Source organism: Podarcis raffonei, chromosome 6 (genome assembly GCF_027172205.1).
Source record: "Podarcis raffonei isolate rPodRaf1 chromosome 6, rPodRaf1.pri, whole genome shotgun sequence".
NCBI lineage: Eukaryota > Metazoa > Chordata > Lepidosauria > Squamata > Lacertidae > Podarcis > Podarcis raffonei.
Genome location: NC_070607.1, coordinates 56,449,802 through 56,469,265, shown reverse-complemented (window position 1 = coordinate 56,469,265; position 19,464 = coordinate 56,449,802). Strand labels below are relative to the sequence as shown.

Sequence of the window (19,464 nt, the reverse complement as noted above, 5' to 3'; positions counted from 1 at the left end):
GTGATAAAAGTTCCTCCCATTGTTTTGATTTATTTCTTCTGGAGTACTAACAGGATAAGATTTTGTTTTTTCTATCATTTCCAATACCAGCCACAATACTGTGTGCTTGATTTGCTTGTCGCATTTGGTTAGATATTGATTTCCCCGGTGATAAAGAAGATTTATTTCCTCCTAGATTGCGGTTCAGTGTTACAGTTCTGTTTTGTTATGAGGCCTTCCAATTCACTCAGTTGTGCACAGGCAGCAAAGTACTTTGTAGTCGACTTAGAAGCATTGCTGAGATGCTTAGGCCATCCTGATCTGATTTAGTTTAAGACTTTTTGATGTTCTGGATTTCCATGAGCAGCTGCATTTGAAGAAGCCTCTTCAGATCCTGGAAGAGAAGTGTGCAAAGCATTAATGTAAGCTTTAACTTCCTCCATGTGGTGCTTTGTGTTTAGGCGAAAGCAAGGGGATCTTTCTTTCCCTTCAGGATTACTAAGCTGAAGTTCACACTGGTGCAGGGAACTGTGCCGTTTTCTTTGTGTTGTTAGAAGTTTGTGAGTTTAAAAGTTGACTTCTGACACCATATCAATGAAAGCTTAAGAAGACACCCCAGCCAGGAACTGAGACAATAATTTAATTGTCTCTCTTTTGGCTCCAAGGCAGAAGAGCAACAGAAGGTGCCTAACTTAAACCCAGATACAACTAAGTCCAGTGCCACCTGGTGACAGAACTACATCATTACACTATCCATACACTGTCCAGCCACCAAGAGGGAGGGGGTTAAGCAAGCAGGGGATGTTTCTCCTCCTCCTTGCTTCTGACACTGATTGTTCACTTAGGGGGGAAATTGAACAGGCAACAACAACGAGGACGGTGGGTGGCAACAGGTTCCTTGTTCAGGTGTGGGCTTCGACAGGTACCCCGTGGTACCAAACTCTAGACCTGATAAGTGGTGCTGGGGGGAGGGGGCAGTGCCCTTGCTGACAAGTAGCCCTGCATATCTGGACCCCTATAGGAAATCTTAGCAGAGCCATACATTTAGAAATTAAAATAAGGCTGAAGTCTTAAGCATGCTTACTTGAAAGTTAACTTTGTCACACAATACAGTGGTACCTCGGATTACATACGCTTCAGGTTACAGACTCCGCTAACCCAGAAATAGTACCTCGGGTTAAGAACTTTCCTTCAGGATGAGAACAGAAATCGTGCTCTGGCAGCATGGCAGCAGCAGGAGGCCCCATTAGCTAAAGTGGTGCTTCAGGTTAAGAACAGTTTCAGGTTAAGAACGGACCTCCGGAACAAATTAAGTATTTAACCCGAGGTACCACTGTATATAGGACTTGCTCCATAGAATTATGTTTAAGATGGGATAATTAAAGTGTATGTTCCATTATTTCTATTTTAGAAATGTAATGTGGGGCAAAGGCCCCCACCCCCACGGATGCCCTTTTCCTTTTCCTAGGTTGCCTCAATCTCCCCCTCCCCCCAGCACCACCACTGTTCTGAATACTGATGAATGTCAGGTCACAGCTGAATACTCATCAGCCCTAGGTAATGAACTTTCTGCTTAGGGGATGCTAGCGCATTGGGGAAGAGCCGTAGCCTAGAATAGACTAGTCTCCTTCCTGATGTGCTAGCTTTTCACAGGCAGGGTATTTTTAACGTGGGAGGAGTATTCAGGCATGCAGTTCCCTCTCCACCCGCCTACCTGCTGCCTTAAGTGGTAAAGTAGTGCGAAGACAGTAAAGCATTTCACCACAACCACCCCTTGGAGTGTGAATTTCCCCTAATTATCCCCTTTTTGTTTGTGCAGGACTACCACAGGCCATTTTTCAGCATACACTTACAGATGCTTACTCAAGAATAAGACTTGCCATTTTCCAATGGGTTTTTGTTGTTGTTGTTGTTTAGTCGTTTAGTCGTGTCCGACTCTTCGTGACCCCATGGACCAGAGCACGCCAGGCACTCCTGTCTTCCACTGCCTCCTGCAGTATGGTCAGACTCATGTTTGTAGCTTCGAGAACACTGTCCAACCATCTCGTCCTCTGTCGTCCCCTTCTCCTTGTGCCCTCCATCTTTCCCAACATCAGGGTCTTTTCCAGGGAGTCTTCTCTTCTCATGAGGTGGCCAAAATATTGGAGCCTCAGCTTCATGATCTGTCCTTCCAGTGAGCACTCAGGGCTGATTTCCTTAAGAATGGATGCGTTTGGGTCTTACTCCCTAGTAAACATGTTTTAGGATTATAGCTTTAGTACTTGCATGTTACATGGAACATGGAGATGTGTAGGGTGAGGACTGTGACTCCAGCAAGGACAGTTCCTGCATCTTTTCCATTTGCAAGGGTTGATTCACAAGTTCCTTTTTATATACTAAAAAGTATGTGTGTACACACTTGCACATAGTGATCAGGGGATTTAGAGCCATTGATCCATGTTATCCAAGCTGAGCGAGCTGTGCAGGTTCTGGACCAGTGCCTGGATGCAATGGTGGGATGGATGAGGGCCAACCAGCTGAGGCTGAATCCCGATTGAGGTCCTTTAGGTAGGTGATTATTGTGCTCAGGAATTAGATGTGTAACCTGTTCCAGTTGAGGTTGCATAGTGTGGGGTGCTTCTAGGTCCAGTTAAAGCCACAATATGAAATCATGAAACAAGGGCAGATAAAACAATATAAATATGGAAAAAGAAACAAGCCAGTACAGCAACAAATGAAAACAAGCACTGAAAAGCTACACACACCCAAGCAGGTCTTTAGCAGTCAATGGAAACACAAAAGAGTCAGCACAAGCTGTGTCTCTGAAGGGAGGGCATTCTATAGTTGGACACTCCATAGGCAGACTTGGGAGTATTTCTTCCATAGATAACTTAACTGAGACCTGATTTTTTCCCAGGTGCATCTTTCACAGAGCACATTATTTTTTGAGGTGATAATGGACTGTCAGTGGAGTGGGTGACTTCTGCTGTGCAATGTGACTTTCCCTCTTCTCCCCCTCTGTGCACCCTAAATCTGTTCTGGAGTCCTGCCCCGCCTGGATTTGGGGGTGGTGCGGAGTGTGCAGGGGTGAGGAGAGCGGGGACAAGTCCCACCAACCAAGCTAAAGACATTGCGCTCACACACGCATATATTTTTAGATGAACAAAGCCATATATATATATATATATGCACCATTTTATATGCAACTTGCCCTGGGACTTAATGGTGAATGGTGGGCAGGTAAGAAATACTGTAATAAGTAAATAAATAATATTTCTTATGAAAGTGATCCTGCTTGGTGAGAGTTGACATTTACCATGTCAGGTAGCATAGTGTTGTGGTAAGTACCATTTGTTCGTGGGGTGTTTCTGTGCACTGACAGAGCAATTTTAAAAATGAAATTAATGGGGTTTCATGGTGACCTTACTTTTGACAGTTCCTTGGTAACGAGTCTGTGGGCGTACTACGTCTCACACTTGTGCTGTACAATTTGCACAGTTTTTCTTCCCGATGTTCTCTGCAAGAGCTTTCCTGGCCTCATAGAGTCCTTACCTAATATAGCTCTTTGCATAAGTGTGCACCTGTCACAGCCATAGATTGGAACGGAGGGAATAGGCTGCTCAGAGCTGGTCCCCACCTCTTTCCTTGCCCTGCCTATTTAGTCTGGCTAAGCACGTAGGAGCTCACCAGCCTGCTGTGACTAAATCCTAAATGGAGGGATTCCTTTCTTGTGATGAAGTTTTCAGCAAGTCCTGTCAAGGGCTGAGAAAAGCCTGAGTGTCACTAGCAATCCACTTGGTGCTTTGCCTTTCAGCAAGGTCTCGGGGGGGGGGGGGATATTGTTTTGTGTTTGTTTCCTTAGGGACCACCATGCAAAAATTGGGTGTTCCAGGCCTTTGGGTCATAGCCATACTTGAGAATGGAAAGAGAGTGCTTGCCTGGCCTTTCATTAGAGTTAGTACAGTATTAGCCTGAGGACTTCTCACTTCTTGGATGCATTAGGGTCAAAGCAGGTTGAAGAAATGTCAGCACCCTGACCACAGGCTGGCAGATCCTGGAGGATCTTGCAGAACTTGATTGAGCAGATTATATGCAAAGCCATGGCTCATTGTATAGGTGTGGCTTAGTAGATTCATAGCCAGTATCTCTTGCGCTTTCAACATTAAAAACCCTTTCTTTAAAATAAGCAGGTACATAATTGGCTGTGCAAGATACCTATGGTCTGTCTTGCACTGGTAAAAACCAGTGGGAGCTGTGACCTACTCCAGTCTGTTCAAATTCAGTGGTTTCAGGGAAGCCTCCTTGCACAGAACTGTGTTCTGTGTTTAGTAACTGAAGCCTTCTATGTTTTTCATGGTTATTTAAAGCCTCTGATAAGTGAGGAGCTAAAGATAGGCTCCTCAGCTGGCCCTAGGAACATGTCACAGTGGGAGGCCTGCCTTGGGGGTTCTCTCTGAATCCCAAACACAAAGAGGAAGATGTGGCTCACAGCTTACAAGAGAGGGAGTGTGCTGAGTTTCTCCCTGGCATTGGAAGCCAGCTGGGCAAGCCTTCTCACACAAGAGCCTTATCTTCTTGCAGCAGGGCTTCCTAGATTTTCTGGTTGTGAGCACGAAGGCTCCTGGCACTTATAAGCTGTTAGTGCCAGGAGCCCCCTGTCTCTTGCCTCCCCAGAATGTCGCCTCCCTCCCACACCATGCCCGAATGTGAGACTTCTGGGTATAAGTGAGTTAGTATGTTTATGAGCACTGTAGCAGACAGTGGTGATTTTGCAAATGTGAGTGTCTGGGGCAATATTTGCCTCAAAACCATTGGGAGCCCAGCTAGCAGTAAAATATTGTTACAGAACTTGGGGGGGGAATCCCCCTAAATACTAAAATTAATAAATGCTTGGATTTGGGGTTATTTGAGATATGAAGGGAGAATGTAAGATGCAAATGAATTCCTGGGTAGCCAAACTAGGGCCTTTTAAGAGAGCCATTGTGAGTCCTGAACAAGACAATGGCACTTCTAGCCCCAGGTGTGACTAGAGACTGGAGATTTGGAAGGTTGCCAGGGTAACTGCTTTGGGGGAGGGCAAGGGGCTTCTGGGAAGGGGGAGAAAGAAGGACTGCCTGCAGTGCTTTGGGCCATGCTGTAAGATCTGGACCCCCTCCATGCAGACTGAAGGTGTAATTATGTGAATAAACCCATATTTTTTAAAGCTTGACAGTCTCCGCTATGTCTTCCATTCTCCAAAGGGACATAGATCCTGTGTGTGTGGCTGTGGCCCCATGCACTCCTGCCGCTGCTTAGCAGAGGGAGGGAGGGGCACTGGGCTTTTATAACAATATATAACAGTGGAAAATGAAATAGAAATTGAGTTTTTTCTGTGTACTGTATACATGTTTAGGATTGTTCTATTAGTGTTGTTCATCAGTCATTATGATGGCTCACAAGGAACCCCCCAAATTCCCTATTAGGGCAAAATGTTGCAAAATAATGTGACATTTTGATTGGCTCCAAAGGAAAGGGGAGCAAATGTCCACCAGCAATTGTTAGTAGCTGCCCTATGTAGTTCATAGCATCCCTGAGTTAAAAGGAATTCAGTTTGTCCTATAAATAAGTTTCACTGACAGGTGCCAGTCCAGTTTTCTTTTGAAAACCTTAGAGGATGAGAATTCCATCCAGAGGTGCATGAATTTCAATTATTTGGAAACAAAAAAATACTTGTTTGGCAGCCATTGTGTGTCTGAGAAGCCTGGTTGCTGTTTCTTCAAGGGAAAGTGCAGCAGGCATGTGTGATTTGTAGGAAAGAAGCAACAGGCAAGAGAAGGGTGCTTAACCATTTCCCCCCAGTTGAAGATTCCACAGCGAGTCTTGCTGCTATCACAAAGGAAGCGTCTTGGTTTCACTCCATGCAGGATTTCTTTTTGTGATATTCATTCATTCATTCATTCGTTTGATGCTTCCTCCCCAAAAAATGTTTAGGGGTACTCTCATTTTCCTACTCATATTGAAATACTGCCCCTCAACGAGGCCAAACTTAGATTCACAAAATGTTTAGGGGTATGTGTACCCCTGCATCCCCCCAGAAAAAAAGCACTGCATTCATTCATTCATTCATTCATATTAAACTGCTTGTTTCATTTATTCTGCACATGAACTGTGAAAGGGAAACTGTCAGATTCTGGTTCCTGTGTATTTTAAGGGGTGACGATACTCCTATTTTAATAATTTTTGTGCCCACTACTTTGAACTGATACACAACACGTGCATCTTGTAGTTTGTCTTAGGAGCACGCGCACAAAAATATCCTATGAAGTAGCCCTCATTTGTACAAATGAACTTGGCAGGTACCAAAGACCAGAGGTTCTTTTTTAAAAAATCCAAGTTCTATTTCCATTCCAAGGGATGTGTTCATAGATGGCTGTGCCTTTGCTATATGCAGACTCATTAGGAACTCTGGGAATCTAGTGCTGTAATTGTTAACACAGAAAAGTTGGAGTTTCTTGTGTAAGAGGGGGTTAGTTTGAGTGTAGCTGCATACCTGGCTCAAACCTCTGGATCTACCATCTCTGGGGGGGGGGGGTGTTGTGAGGGGAAATTTTGACTGAACTATGAGAATCTCAGCTTACATCCTAAAATGGAAAGTTGTATGTGTAGTGGTGGATTTAAAATGTTATTTCCATATGTATCCTGACTGTTTCTCAGTCACAGCTGGTTTATTTTTTGTACTAACAGCTGTCCCTTCACCAAATGGACCCAGGGCGGGTTACAAAAAATGCCACAATTAAAAGAAATACTGTGTAAAATAATAAAATGAAACCACACAAAAAACAACCAATATCAGAATAAGGAAGCAGCAGCACAAAACAGCAATGTACAGAAATGCAGGAGGAAGGAAGACATCCACTCAGCAAAAGGCCTGGGCATAAAGAGTGTGACTTGACTAGGGATGTTGGAGAACTTTGCAATAATTTAACTTGTTAGCGGGTGGTGCTGTGGGTTAAACCACAGAGCCTAGGGCTTGCCGATCAGAAGGTCTGTGGTTCGAATCCCTGTGATGGGGTGAGCTCCCGTTGTTCGGTCCCTGCTCCTGCCAACCTAGCAGTTCGAAAGCTCATCAAGTGCAAGTAGATAAATAGGTACCACTCCGGCAGGAAGGTAAATGGGGTTTCCGTGTGTTACTCTGGTTCGCCAGAAGCGGCTTAGTCATGCTAAGGTCATGCCACATGATCAGGAAGCTGAACGCTGGCTCCCTCAGCCAGTAAAGTGAGATGAGCGCCACAACCCCAGAGTCGTTTGCAACTGGACTTAACTGTCAGGGGTCCTTTACCTTTTTATACAGTAATAGCCAAAGTAAATTATTTCCCCCAGGGAAAAGTAAATAAAGCAAGTTTTGCAAATTCTCTCTCTCTCTCTCTCTCTCTCTCTCTCTCTCTCTCTCTCTGTGTGTGTGTGTGTGTGTGTGTGTTATCCTCCAGTTTCTCTGCCATAATACAAAATATTGGTCAATTTTTAAAAAATACTGGTGCTCTCTCTGCATTTTGCAGATTACCACATTTTCTTCTGCATGTGGCTGTTCACAGCTTTGCAAGTAGGAAGGGAAAGTGAGGGAGATGATTGGATTTGTTGTGGAATTGTTTCTCCATTGGGGATGTCTTGCTTATGATCTCTGTCATTCACACAAAGATAATGGCTTAAAATATTTTGAAATAAATAAAAAAAATAAAAAACTGTCCAGTAGCACCTTAGAGACTAAGAGACTTAGAAACTACGTTTGTTCTGGGTATAAGCTTTTATGTGCATGCACACTTCTTCACACTTCTACCTACCTGAATTTAAAATCTTTTGTTTTATTTCCCACCTTAAGTAAATAAGGTGGCAGGCCTGCCATCATGATATCCATTATGTAAGAGGTGGTCATGCCTCTATAACAATGACATTATTTTCACAAATAATGATATTAACACCTGGACAAATCAGTGCAAGGTTTGAAGGTATGGGAGGTGCCTCAGATCTGGGGCAAAGAAACCAGGCAATTAGTTTCTGCTGCCCCAGATGCTTTGAGTGATTGAAGTGGAACAGGAAGACCTCTTCCTGCTCCTCCTCCTCCTCTTTGCTGGAGCATCACCCACACATCTCTGTACTGGCAGCATTTGGGAGTGATGGCAAAGTTTTTAAGTTCTTCTACTTATTCCTGGGGGCACGTCAAACCCAGCTGAAGTTGTAGGCGCAAGTACGGGAAGGAGAAAATGTGGCTCTTTTCATTGAGTGCCCCGAGTTGAGACTCTGTGGGAGGTGCAGCGTAGACTTGCTGGCACTGGCAGCTCCCAACTCGTGGTGTTTGGGCTGTTTGTTTAGCCCCACCAGTGATGTCTTGGTCACATTTAAAAGAATGAGCTAAGCAGCCTTGCAGTTTTGCAACTTCCTCTCCCCACGGCTGCTGAGCACTAAATTAAAAGCGAGACCCTGAAAAATGAGGAAATGCCGGGTGCTGTGTGAGAACTGGAGAGAAAGAGCTTGTTTGGTTATGAGGCGATGCGGCCGGTCACCTTCTTTCTTTGGGAACTGTGAAATTCTCTCCTTCTTTCTCTCTTCTTCCTGGCACACTGATCACTAAGGTAAAAACTTTTGGGATTCAGAAATACGTTGTGCATCTGCATTTGGAATTAGAGATCAGATTGGAAGGCAGCACCCTTCCATATTTGCTGTTGATAAGCTTGATGGTGCATGAGTTTGTTGTGTGATGGCTCTCAAGGAGCTTCCATGAAGTTCTCTTCTTCTTTGCAAGAGAGATGGGAGTGTGTGTACTGTTTTCTGGACTGTGTGGAAGATGATAAATCTCTTGTTTTTGAAAGTTGAGAATGTGTGCCAGTTAAAAATGCCCTAAATTAGTTTAGTCCGATGTACTCAGGAGAACAGTCGAATATGAGAGTTGAGATCCTGCCACAGTTGATGTAAGGAAAACAAGTCAGTCTTGAAGAAAGAAGATTCCATCTAAACATTAGGAAGAACTTCCTGACAGTAAGAGCTGTTTGACAGTGGAATTTGCTGCCAAGGAGTGTGGTGGAGTCTCCTTCTTTGGAGGTCTTTAAGCAGAGGCTTGACAACCATATGTCAGGAGTGCTCTGATGGTGTTTCCTGCTTGGCAGGGGGTTGGACTCGATGGCCCTTGTGGTCTCTTCCAACTCTATGATTCTATGATTCTAAGTGCACTGATTGCTGCACTTCAGGCATGCATGCCTTACCTAAGCTATATTTCAAAATTTGAGTGTTAATTTTAATTCAATAAATTCTTAAATTCAAATTTGCAAGCCACCTGCCTGCAGACTACCTCGCCCAAGTGGTACATGCTCTGGTGGTCTTCTGGTGGTTCCCTTGCTACGAGAAGCCAAGTTACAGGGAACCAGGCAGAGGGCCTTCTCGGTAGTGGCGCCCGCCCTGTGGAACGCCCTCCCACCAGATGTCAAAGAGAAAAATAACTACCAAAATTTTGGAAGACATCTGAAGGCAGCCCTGTTTAGGGAAGCTTTTAATGTTTAATAGGTTACTGTATTTTAGTGTTCTGTTGGAAGCCGCCCAGAGTGGCTGGGGAGGCCCAGCCAGATGGGCGGGGTATAAATAATAAATTATTATTATTATATTGAGTAGTTTTGTCTGGCTCTTCAAACAGATCAAAGCAAGATCTTTGTTTCCACAAACTATGCCACATTAGAGTTGTCCAATGAGCTTCTACACATGAATTGCCCAGTGCTGAATTCAAATGCCCATGAGTGTTTGTGCAAATAAGAAAAAGAGTACTTCAAACTTGCAACTGTAAGAAGAGCCTTGGGTTGTGATAGTCAACAGTTGGGAAAGCCATTGATTTGGAACTGTATCCTGGCCAGGCCAGATGTGAGAGGCACAGACTTGGCTTATATGCTAGCTGTGTTTCCCATGGTGTTTATAGCTCCATTTTACCCTTAAGTACTGCTGCTAGAGAATGGAATAACCATTCATCAAGCAGTATTGTTGTCACTTAAACTTTAGGCCGCGCACTGTTACAAAGCTTCAGGGTTTATTTTTACTGTGTCATAAAAACAAAAAATATTAAAAATCCACTGCTAAAATATCCTCTCTACTTACTCCTGTTTGCCAGCTACATGCCTCAGAATGACTAAGAACCTGCTGAGCGTAAACTATTAAACAGATGTTAATGGCTGGTGTTATAAAAGTGAGAGGGATTGGTCAAAAGACCTTGCCTCACAGTTCTCCCAACTGTATCAGAGTTTCCCTCAGTCTTAACTGTAACCCATAAAGTCCACAGCATATCAAGTATTAGGGTGTTGTTTGGCAGCCCAACTGAGTTTAGTCAAGGTCACAGTTGAACATTTGACTGCCCACAGTTTCACATGTAAAAGAAAAGAGAACTGTTCCAGTTTTTTAAAAAAATAACACCTGCCTCTTTATACGCAAAATATAAACTTTTGTACTGCGCAAGTAATCCTACAACCGAGTGCATATACCTCATTGCCTGGAAGCCATTATTGCAAGAAAGTGTAAACTTTTGCAGTTAGATATACTTCTGCATCCCAAGCCACCCTCAGAGGAAGCCCTGAGAAGAAAAAAAGACCATCCTTTTGCCAAAGGCACTCGTGAACCTGGCTGGCATTCCTAGTATTTTTTCACACAAGCCTCTGCCTGGGCATCCTTCTTGCTTTGGAAAGCTGGAGTATTTACACTTTTTGATTGAGTCTGTGCAGCAGGATTGGTGGGGCTTGCGCAGGCTGCCTTTGAAAGTACCACAGCTTAGCCTCTCTCTGTGTGTGTGTTGGTCTTGGCCGAAGTTTGGGAACGCTGCCCTCCAGGATGCAGTGCTCTCCACTTGCTTCTTAGTGGCACTTAGAAAAGAAAACCCAAGAAGAAAGACTTGTTGAGAGGGCTGCGGGGGGAGCTACACTCCGTTGTTTATACTTCTTTGTCCTCTATTTCCTTTTCTGAAGACTTGTGTATGTGTTGAAGATGTTTCACAAAACAAAGGGCAAAGGTGAAACTTTCCCCTCTACCTCCCTTCTCCTGGAGCATTCAATAATTACTGGGTCCCTCCTGGGACATTTGCGCTGACAATTTTTTTCTTTTTCTTTTTGAAATGGACTCGACGGTGAAATTGATTTTTCCATTCATAAAACATCACTGTCAAATGTTAAGCACAGGAACTGGAGGGAGCAGGGACATGGCTCTGAGATGAAGCAATTGCTCTGCAGAGTTTCTTTTGTTTTTGGGCTTGGGTGGAGGCGCAAAAGTTTGACTCTTTCTTATTGACCCACGGGTTCTTCCAGACAGGAGTTCATTGCAGAGTTAATGCTGCTCACAGCCACAAGTTGCTGTTTTTCCACACAATGTCCTCCTCAGAATTCACTCCCTTTTTTATTTTTATTTTTTACATTTAATCTGTATTTTCCCATACCACCTAAAATCTGATAAGTAAAAAAACAAAACCTATTATGCATCTGTAGCCACATTGTGTGTGTGTGGTCTGTTATGCATGTTGTTATATTTCAGTGCGTGGCCTTTTATTGCCACACCTCTACTTCCATTTGCTCCTCACCTGGGCACAGCTTGCCCATTTTTGTTTCTAGTGGCCCAAAAGACCAAAGGAAAGGAACCCATTTCCATTTATTGCAGCAGACTTTGGAGGAGATGGGTACAGAAAAGCTGGGATGCTCAAGAAAGTCTCTCTTGTCCCTTTCCTGGTCCCACAGCACTGCTTTCCTATCTGGTAGTTCCTGCCACCACCCTCTTTTTCTAGGTCACTTACAGCTTCAGAAAAGGGGGAAACTGGGGTGTCCAATTAACTGTTAGACTTGGGGATCCCAGACCAGTCAGTGCTCCTTGCACCCCCAGCCAATCCCTTGCAATCTGCTGCCCCTCCCCCCAATATAGCAAATTCTTGACCTTGACCAACTTTGATCCTAGACCTCCAACAGGGTGAAACCCAAAGCAGTCTACCTGGGAGCAGGCGCTGTGGATGGTCAGCTTCCCAGTGGTCTGGAAGATGGGTATGGATCCCGTGGTGGTGGTCGGAGGGGACGATAGCACCTCAGTTTTGAGGGAATGGCTCTTGGCTCTTTCTGACTAATGAGAGCACCCATTCTCTCAAGATATCCACACAGTAAATGCTGAGTGTATCCTAGGAGTGTATTAAGTTAATACAGAGGTTTTGCTCTAGACTTCTATTGTCATTCTTGCTCAAGGCCTTAAATTACTTTATCAATTTTTTAAAATCAAAATGCCTATTGCACTGCTGAAAAAAAATCACAAGCCCTCATTTGCCCATTGTGAAACACTTAACTGGATTAATAAGGCTAGCAATGCTCCTTCCTTCCTGGGAATTGACCCATCCCTGTCTGGAAGCTCCGTGGGTGACAATTTCTTTTCCCTAGAAATGTAAGGGCAGAAAGAGGCTGGTAGAGGGAACCACACACATGGGCTCTCTGCTCACACTGCATATCCCACTGTACTATTTCCCTTTTCCTGGTGCCCCCATGGAACTAGGGAGCAAGAGAACTCGGGGCAGGTTACTATCTCATCCTGGGGCAATCCTTCCCAGAGTTTTGTCTTTCTGCAGCAGCTGCTGCTTATTCTTATTTATTAAATTTCTGTCCTGTCCTTCTTCCCAAAGGAGCCCAGGGCAGCAAACACGGTAGTAAAGCGATACAGTTAGAAACAAAAACCTATTAAAAATTGAAAGCAATTAAGAGCATCTAACAGGAAATTAAAAACATACACACACCACCACATCTAATTTCATGGTTTTCTGGAAAAGTATTTTTCAGCCATCATATGCCTGGGTGAATGACGTTTTTCAATTCCTCCTGGATATTGATAATGAGGAAGACAGGTGTACCTCACCAGGAAGGGCATTCAAGTATTGGGGGAACTGCCACTGGGAAGGCCCAGTCGTGGGTCAATGTTGACCAGGTAGCATCCATTGGTCCCAGTGGGGAGTGCAGCTTATATGGACAGCACTTGTTTGGGACGCTGTGGCAGCCCCCCAATGGCATCCTAGGCAGGTTTGTCTTCTGCAGATTGATTTGGAGCTTGGCTGAGCACTGAGCTGAACCCCGAGCCAAGCAGTGTTGCCATTCTGAGCTTACCTGCCTGCACTACGTTCTGCAGGGTTAGGGCTATAATATGCACAGAGAACTTCTCCGCCTTGCAGGGCCCCCACAGTGTCTGCACACCAGTCGTGAGCAGTGGTGGGTTTTCGTTTTTTAAAAAACATGAGGAGGTGCTGACATTCACATTTTGGTAAAAGTGTTGCAGGCACCAGCATAAAATGGGTGTCATGGGCAGCATAATCCGAGATATTATGGTGTCCTGTGTCATAACAAAAAAAGGGCTGGGCCTGAAGATGTCTCTCTGTGCGTGTTTATAGGCATAATGTATATAATGTGAGGTGAGGGGATTTCTTTGAGGTCTCTTCAAGAGTTAAAGTACAAATCCTTATTTTAGGTAGATGTTATGTTGTGTGTGATATATATATATATATATACTGGCAAGCCAATAACTAGAAATAGAATCCGTCTCCTATCACCTCCCAAGGAAGAATGATTTTAGGAGACTGGCAACACCTCCTTCTTCAGTAGGGTGAGGGATCTGTAACCCAACCTACCCCTGGATGTTTTGCCTGTGCTATATATAGTAGCTGGCCTCTTGGAAGTTTGTTTTTATCCCTCTTGGTAAATATATTTTTTGCAGCCGTCAGACACCCCTTCCCTCACCCCCACCAAAGGTTCAAAATAGGAGTAACTGATGGAATTAGCAATCTATGCTCTATAGGAAAAAGGAACATGTGTACTGTACTTGTTATCCTGTATAAATGACTAAAGGACCCCCCCTTTTCTTTTTACTAAATATTGAGGAGGGATGGCTCTTGACTGCATTAATCATTAACTGCCCTGAGCAAGCACAACAGTTAACTTGAGCGTACAACTGAGCTAAAGTAATGGGAGGTACAGTCTGCTGCTAGATTTATGAACTGTGAATGAAAACGACTCCTCATATCTAAGGCACTGCCTGGACTGCCAGGTTGAATCTTCCTCACTTTGCAACTGGTGGTGTCATTTGCTCTGGTGCGACATGCTGCCCAGCATGATTCTCTGCTTACACCTACAGTGATGTTCACCCGCCTGCGCTTTGCGCCCTCTTTGAACAGGTGTGAAGGACTCTTCAGTGTGCAAAACTGTTTGGGTGTTTCAGCCTCCTTGTGGGTGGCACTGTGAAACAATCCTATTTCTCCTTGGGCTATTTCCACTCCTTTTTCACGTCTGTAAAAGAGATTGCAGCTTTTTGTTCAGCTTTAAAATGCCCTCATCTGAAATTTAGAGACAGGAGAAACTGCAGATGGGTAAATAGCTGATAGGGGAAGGGGCAATAGGTCAGGGGCAGAGCATTTTCTTTACGTTCAGAATGTCCCTGGTGTCTCTAGCTAGGGCTGAGAAAGACTCCTTCCTAGAACCCTGGAGATTTGCTGCCAGTTAGCATGGACAGATCTGAGCCAGATGGACCCAATGGTCTGACTAGATGTACCTCAAATTCCTATGTTTCTGACAGTTTTATCAAAGGCCAGCTCCCTTATTTGGCCATCTGAAGCCAGTCCCTCTGGTGACGGTGTGGGAAGTGAACTTTCAAGTCAGGTGTCACAAACTCATGACTTCTTGAATCGCAGCAGACTGTTATGGTGGCATTTGTGGGTTTTAAATACATGGCTTGCTCTTGCTGGATTTCCCCTAACCACAAAATCTCCTCTAGCGTACCATGCTTGTGTTTACTACCTATCCAACAAATTCATTCTCAGTGATGGTTGCATAGCTAAGTGCCATATGGGGACCAGCAGCTTTTTGCCTAGCATTAGTATATTATAACAATTGATCTTGACTATTTAAAACCTTATATCTAATACCAGTGATACGAATCCTGAAAAATTACAATGGTTTGGATAATAGGTGGGATTAGGAATGAATGTACTGGTATGAATTTGCAATGCTATAGCTTCTCTTCTGCATTACCTAGACTTTCATGACTGGGATAGATGCTTTTTTTAAAAAAACAAGAAGACATGGTACATTTTCGTGCCAGTTACTGATCATGGTTTTTTCCATGCTTTTCTCCCTTTTTTGAATTCTAGAAAGTCATACCAAAGGGACATCTGAACAAACGCTTCCTCCCATCCCATATGTGCCTTCCCAATCCTTGAGGTCTTTGGAAGAGGCCCTATTGTGGGTGCCCCGTCCATCTAACAGTTGGGTGAGTAACAACCAGCTTTATATTTTGTGGCATTCCCAATTGAGTGCATTTTGTCTTCCAGGTTCTTTGAGGCAAGGGACAAGAAAGTCCTTTTATCGAAAGCCTTTTTTTTTTTTTTTTAGACCAATGCTGTTTATATTCAGATGTCATGATAGGTCATGGTTTAGTGTGCTTAAAATGAAACCAGCATCTCCCCAGGCTCATGTGCTCCCCTCTCCTCCATCGACAAAGCCATGAGGAGTTGAGAAGGGTTTGCTTCTGGTTTTGATTAACTGTGGCATAATATTATGTCCAAAGCCTATAAATCCAATAATTCCAATATAGCAGTGCTAGGTTTGTGCTGCTATGTTTGTATTGTTTCTGTTTTGAATCTTTTTATATGTTTTCTTATTGTTGTAATATTTTCAATACATTGTGTACTGTCCTGGGCTCCTTTAAGAAGAAAGATGGCACATAAACACAATAAATAATAATAATAAAATTAATTTAATTTATTTTACTTTACTTTACTTATACCCCACCCATCTGGCTGGGTTTCCCACCCCAACTTTCCTCTGGTTCCTGCCTATTTTATCTACACAACAACCCTGTGAGGTAGGTCAGACTCAGAGCCAGTGGCTGGCGAAAGGTCACCTAGTGAGCCTCATGGCTGGAGTGGGGATTTGATACTACTACACTACACTGGCTCTCTTGTGTAAAGGAGAGAAAGTTGGCAGATGAACCTTTTTTACATCGTATTGCTGAAAGTGACACAGCGGTGTAGCGTGGGGGGTGCAGGGGAGCCAGCCACACCGGGCGCAACATCTGGGGGGGCGCACTCGCACTCGCAGCTCTCTGCCCCTACCTGGCTCACTCAGGGTTAGGGGGTGCAAATTACTTGCCTTGCCCCGGATGCTGACAACCCACGCTACGCCAATGAAGTGACAGGATTTGCATAGTAGCCACTTGGCACTACATAAAGGCCAGTTCACTAGCACTAGAAGTGTATGCAGTCAAAAGCTCCTCAAAAAACCAGACTAGGCAGCCAGAGGTATAGTTCCTTCAGAAAACACAAAGCAGGGTGGGTGGGTCCCTTTTTAGTATCATCTCTCTGGCCTATGGAAGATCAAAAGCAAAGTATCAGGTGTCCATAACTTTAGGGCTGGTTTTCGTATACTGTCTGCCTCCACAGGAATACTTTCGGAATGATTCCTGTGGAAGGATGTGTGTGGAAAATGAATGTCTGAAGGCTGGTAACAGGTGCTCAAAAGGAGAATGGAAATGTTTGTGGGTTGTGCTACAGTTTTCCTGCATTTGATGTAACTGATCCAAATCCTCAGCATTTAGGAAAGTTGAGTGCCTGGATTGTAACTCTTGACTAGTTTCGCATTTGGTATGAAACAAGCCTAATAAGCCAGAGGCTTGTACTGCAACACTAGTCCGAGTGGCCAAGGCAATGCAAATTGGCTTATCCCCATTCTGGCATAGCTGACACTGGCTAAAAGCTGAGGAGGGGCAATGGTTTCCCTGCTGTCAAAATTCCTGGCCTTAACCCTTGCCTAGTTCTGCAAAGCTGCCTTTTGTATGCAGCTCAGTGTGGCACACACTAGTTCTTTGTTAGCCAGAAGCTCCAGTTACTAAGGCTAGGATGTTCAGCAACACATCAAGGGCAGATCTGTGTTTTGTATTCTGTGCCGTCCTCAAGGAGTGCCACTGGTACCAACTTCCTGCTATCTTCTTTTCTGACTTGATTGAGCAGCATGGGGACAAATAAAAACTAAGCTTTTATTATTATTACTTTTAAAGACTTTAATTACAACAGAAGAGGGTTCTGGTGTAGATAGATTTTTTTTTTGATGAGCCACTTTCTTAGCCAGCATAAAATAAAGTGTACCCAGTTTTTGCCTGGCAAGCATTGGAGGCCATGGTGTCATAAAGCACTGATTGTAATCACAGCCTTTCTTGCTAGGAGGAGGGTTGAGGCCCAGCCTCAGTTTCCTCCAAAGCAGGTGTGCTGTCTAAGCCACAGCAAGAAGAGTTTGCAAAAGTTTCTATAGCTCTGGGGCATGAGACGCTCAGGAAGGAAGGAAAGATGAAGGAGTGATTTGGGTAGTGGGTTGGCATTTGGGGCAGCTGTGCTTTAGCCTCTGCTTTTGCCACAAGTCTTTCTGTGATCATCATTCAATAAGCCATACCTTTCTATTTGGGATGGGAGGTCGGGGTGGGGAAGAGATACTAGCCTGTATTACGGAATGGCAAGAAAGGGGTTATGGAAGTCAATACATACTGGGTGAATATTTGGTGACCATTTCTCAAGCAGTAACTTATAATTGTGGACATGTAGGGAGTGGGTAATTTCTAGCCATGATTGTGTGTAGAAGTTTCCTTCCTGCTCAGTAAGAAATATGGGAAAGTGGAAGAGGGTAGAATTCCGCTCCTGCTGCATGGTTGCATACTGACCACTTTATAGATAGGAGGATTTTCACCCAGAAAAGTATTTGGGCCGCCATTCAACGTTTGAATTTCCAACATCTGAGTCAGACTCCAAGGACAGCACCCCAAGTATATCATACCTCCTCCTCTTTTTCTTCCTTCTCGGTACTTTTTGCTGAAAAAGACTGGAGCCTGAATCATTAAGTTCCTCAATTGAGCCCATTACAGTGCAATGCTATCTTAGTGGGGTAGCATCAGGCACCTGAAAAGTATACAAAAAGAGCAGCAGCTCTGGAAGAAGGAAGGTTGGTCAATAGGACAGTTCCTCCTTCACCAGCTGTGGTATTCTCTATGCCTTTCTGATGTTGCCTTTGGCAAATTGTTAGCATCCTTTTGTGAGGTGACTTGTGCCTATAGTAAAAGAGACAACAATCATTTTGTCCCCTTTGCTACTGGTATTTTAAATATGGTAAATATTCTATGAGGCATGTGGATCCCATGAGGCAGTTTGGAGCCAAAGGGTTCAGAACAAGCAAAGCATGTTTCTCTCACCTTGAAGTCCCTGGGGCAAATTCACCTCTGGTTCCCAGCCCAGCTATTGGTTGGGTATCTTCACATTTATTGATATTTACTTGGCTGCTCTGTTTCATTTGCCACAAGCTGAATGCTGCAGTTTTGTGCACCACTGCTCAGGTGTTTTGCCCAAACAGGAAATATCCACCCCTGTTGGGGACACAGGGCTGTACATGCCAAATGTCCCCATCTACCTCAGCACTGCTTTCTGTGTTCCAGACCTTCTTGTGTTGAGCAAAGGGAGGTCTGAAGGTGGCTTCTGCCAGGACCCCTGATTCTGCAGAGGCTTCTAGTGTGTTCAGTGTGGGTAAAAGCCTCCTTCTGTCGTTTTCTGCTCAGCACAAGAGGGTCTGAGACTGAATGGGCAGGGACAGTAGTATTAGATGCTGTTGTCTGGTCCTCTGTGACCCCAACACAGATTGCAATGAGATTCAGGCAACCTATTCACAATCTTAGTTAGATCTAGGCAATGAGTAGAGCTTTACCCATGATTAGTGTGGTTATCCCAGTCAATGCCAATTCTGTTGTTGTTGATGGAATTGGACTTTGAAGTGGGGAAGTTCGGGCCATTCAGGTGATGTGTCTTTCCCAGACTTCCACAGGACCCAGGACAGTACATCCTTACTGCCTCCCTATATGATGCCAGTGGCCAGATATTGGCACAGAAATGGAGGCGGAGATTAGTGCTGCATAGGTTCTTCCAGCTCCAGTAGTCATAGAATGGTTCATCCATCCATGCAGTTGCAGGGAGAAAATATCTATATCTATATCTATATCTATATCTATATCTATATCTATATCTATATCTATATCTATATCTATGATATAGATAAAGATAGACAGTCGTACCTTGGATCCTGAACGCCTTGGTACTTCAACATTTTGGCTCCCGAACGCCGCAAGCCTGGAAGTGAGTGTTCTGGTTTGCAAACGTTCTTTGGAAGCAGAACGTCCAACAGGGCTTCCACGGCTTCCGATTGGCTGCAAGAGCTTCCTGCGACCAATCAGAAGCCGCACTTTGGTTTCCGAACGTTTTGGAAGTCGAACAGACTTTCGGAACGCATTCCTTTTGACTTCCAAGGTACGACACTAGATCACTTGTGGGAGGAAATTAGCAAAAATAAACAAAATTAACAAAATAAGTGGCTGGATCCCTAGATCCAAAGTGCAAGGCTAAACACACTCTCCAGCAAGAGAGATCCCCCCCAGCAGAATTTAAAAATCACAAAAGCAACCAGCAGGGAAAGC

The 19,464-nt window shown here is 44.2% G+C and overlaps 1 protein-coding gene across 1 annotated transcript in view; it reads left to right on the top strand.

The window, feature by feature from the left end:
- TFEB (transcription factor EB) overlaps nucleotides 1–19,464 on the top strand; it is a 61,843-nt gene that overhangs the window by 24,401 nt on the left and 17,978 nt on the right. Inside the window, exon 2 of the mRNA XM_053393120.1 lies at nucleotides 15,113–15,231. The gene's annotated coding sequence lies outside the window, so the exon portion shown is untranslated. The remainder of the gene's footprint in view (nucleotides 1–15,112; nucleotides 15,232–19,464) is intronic.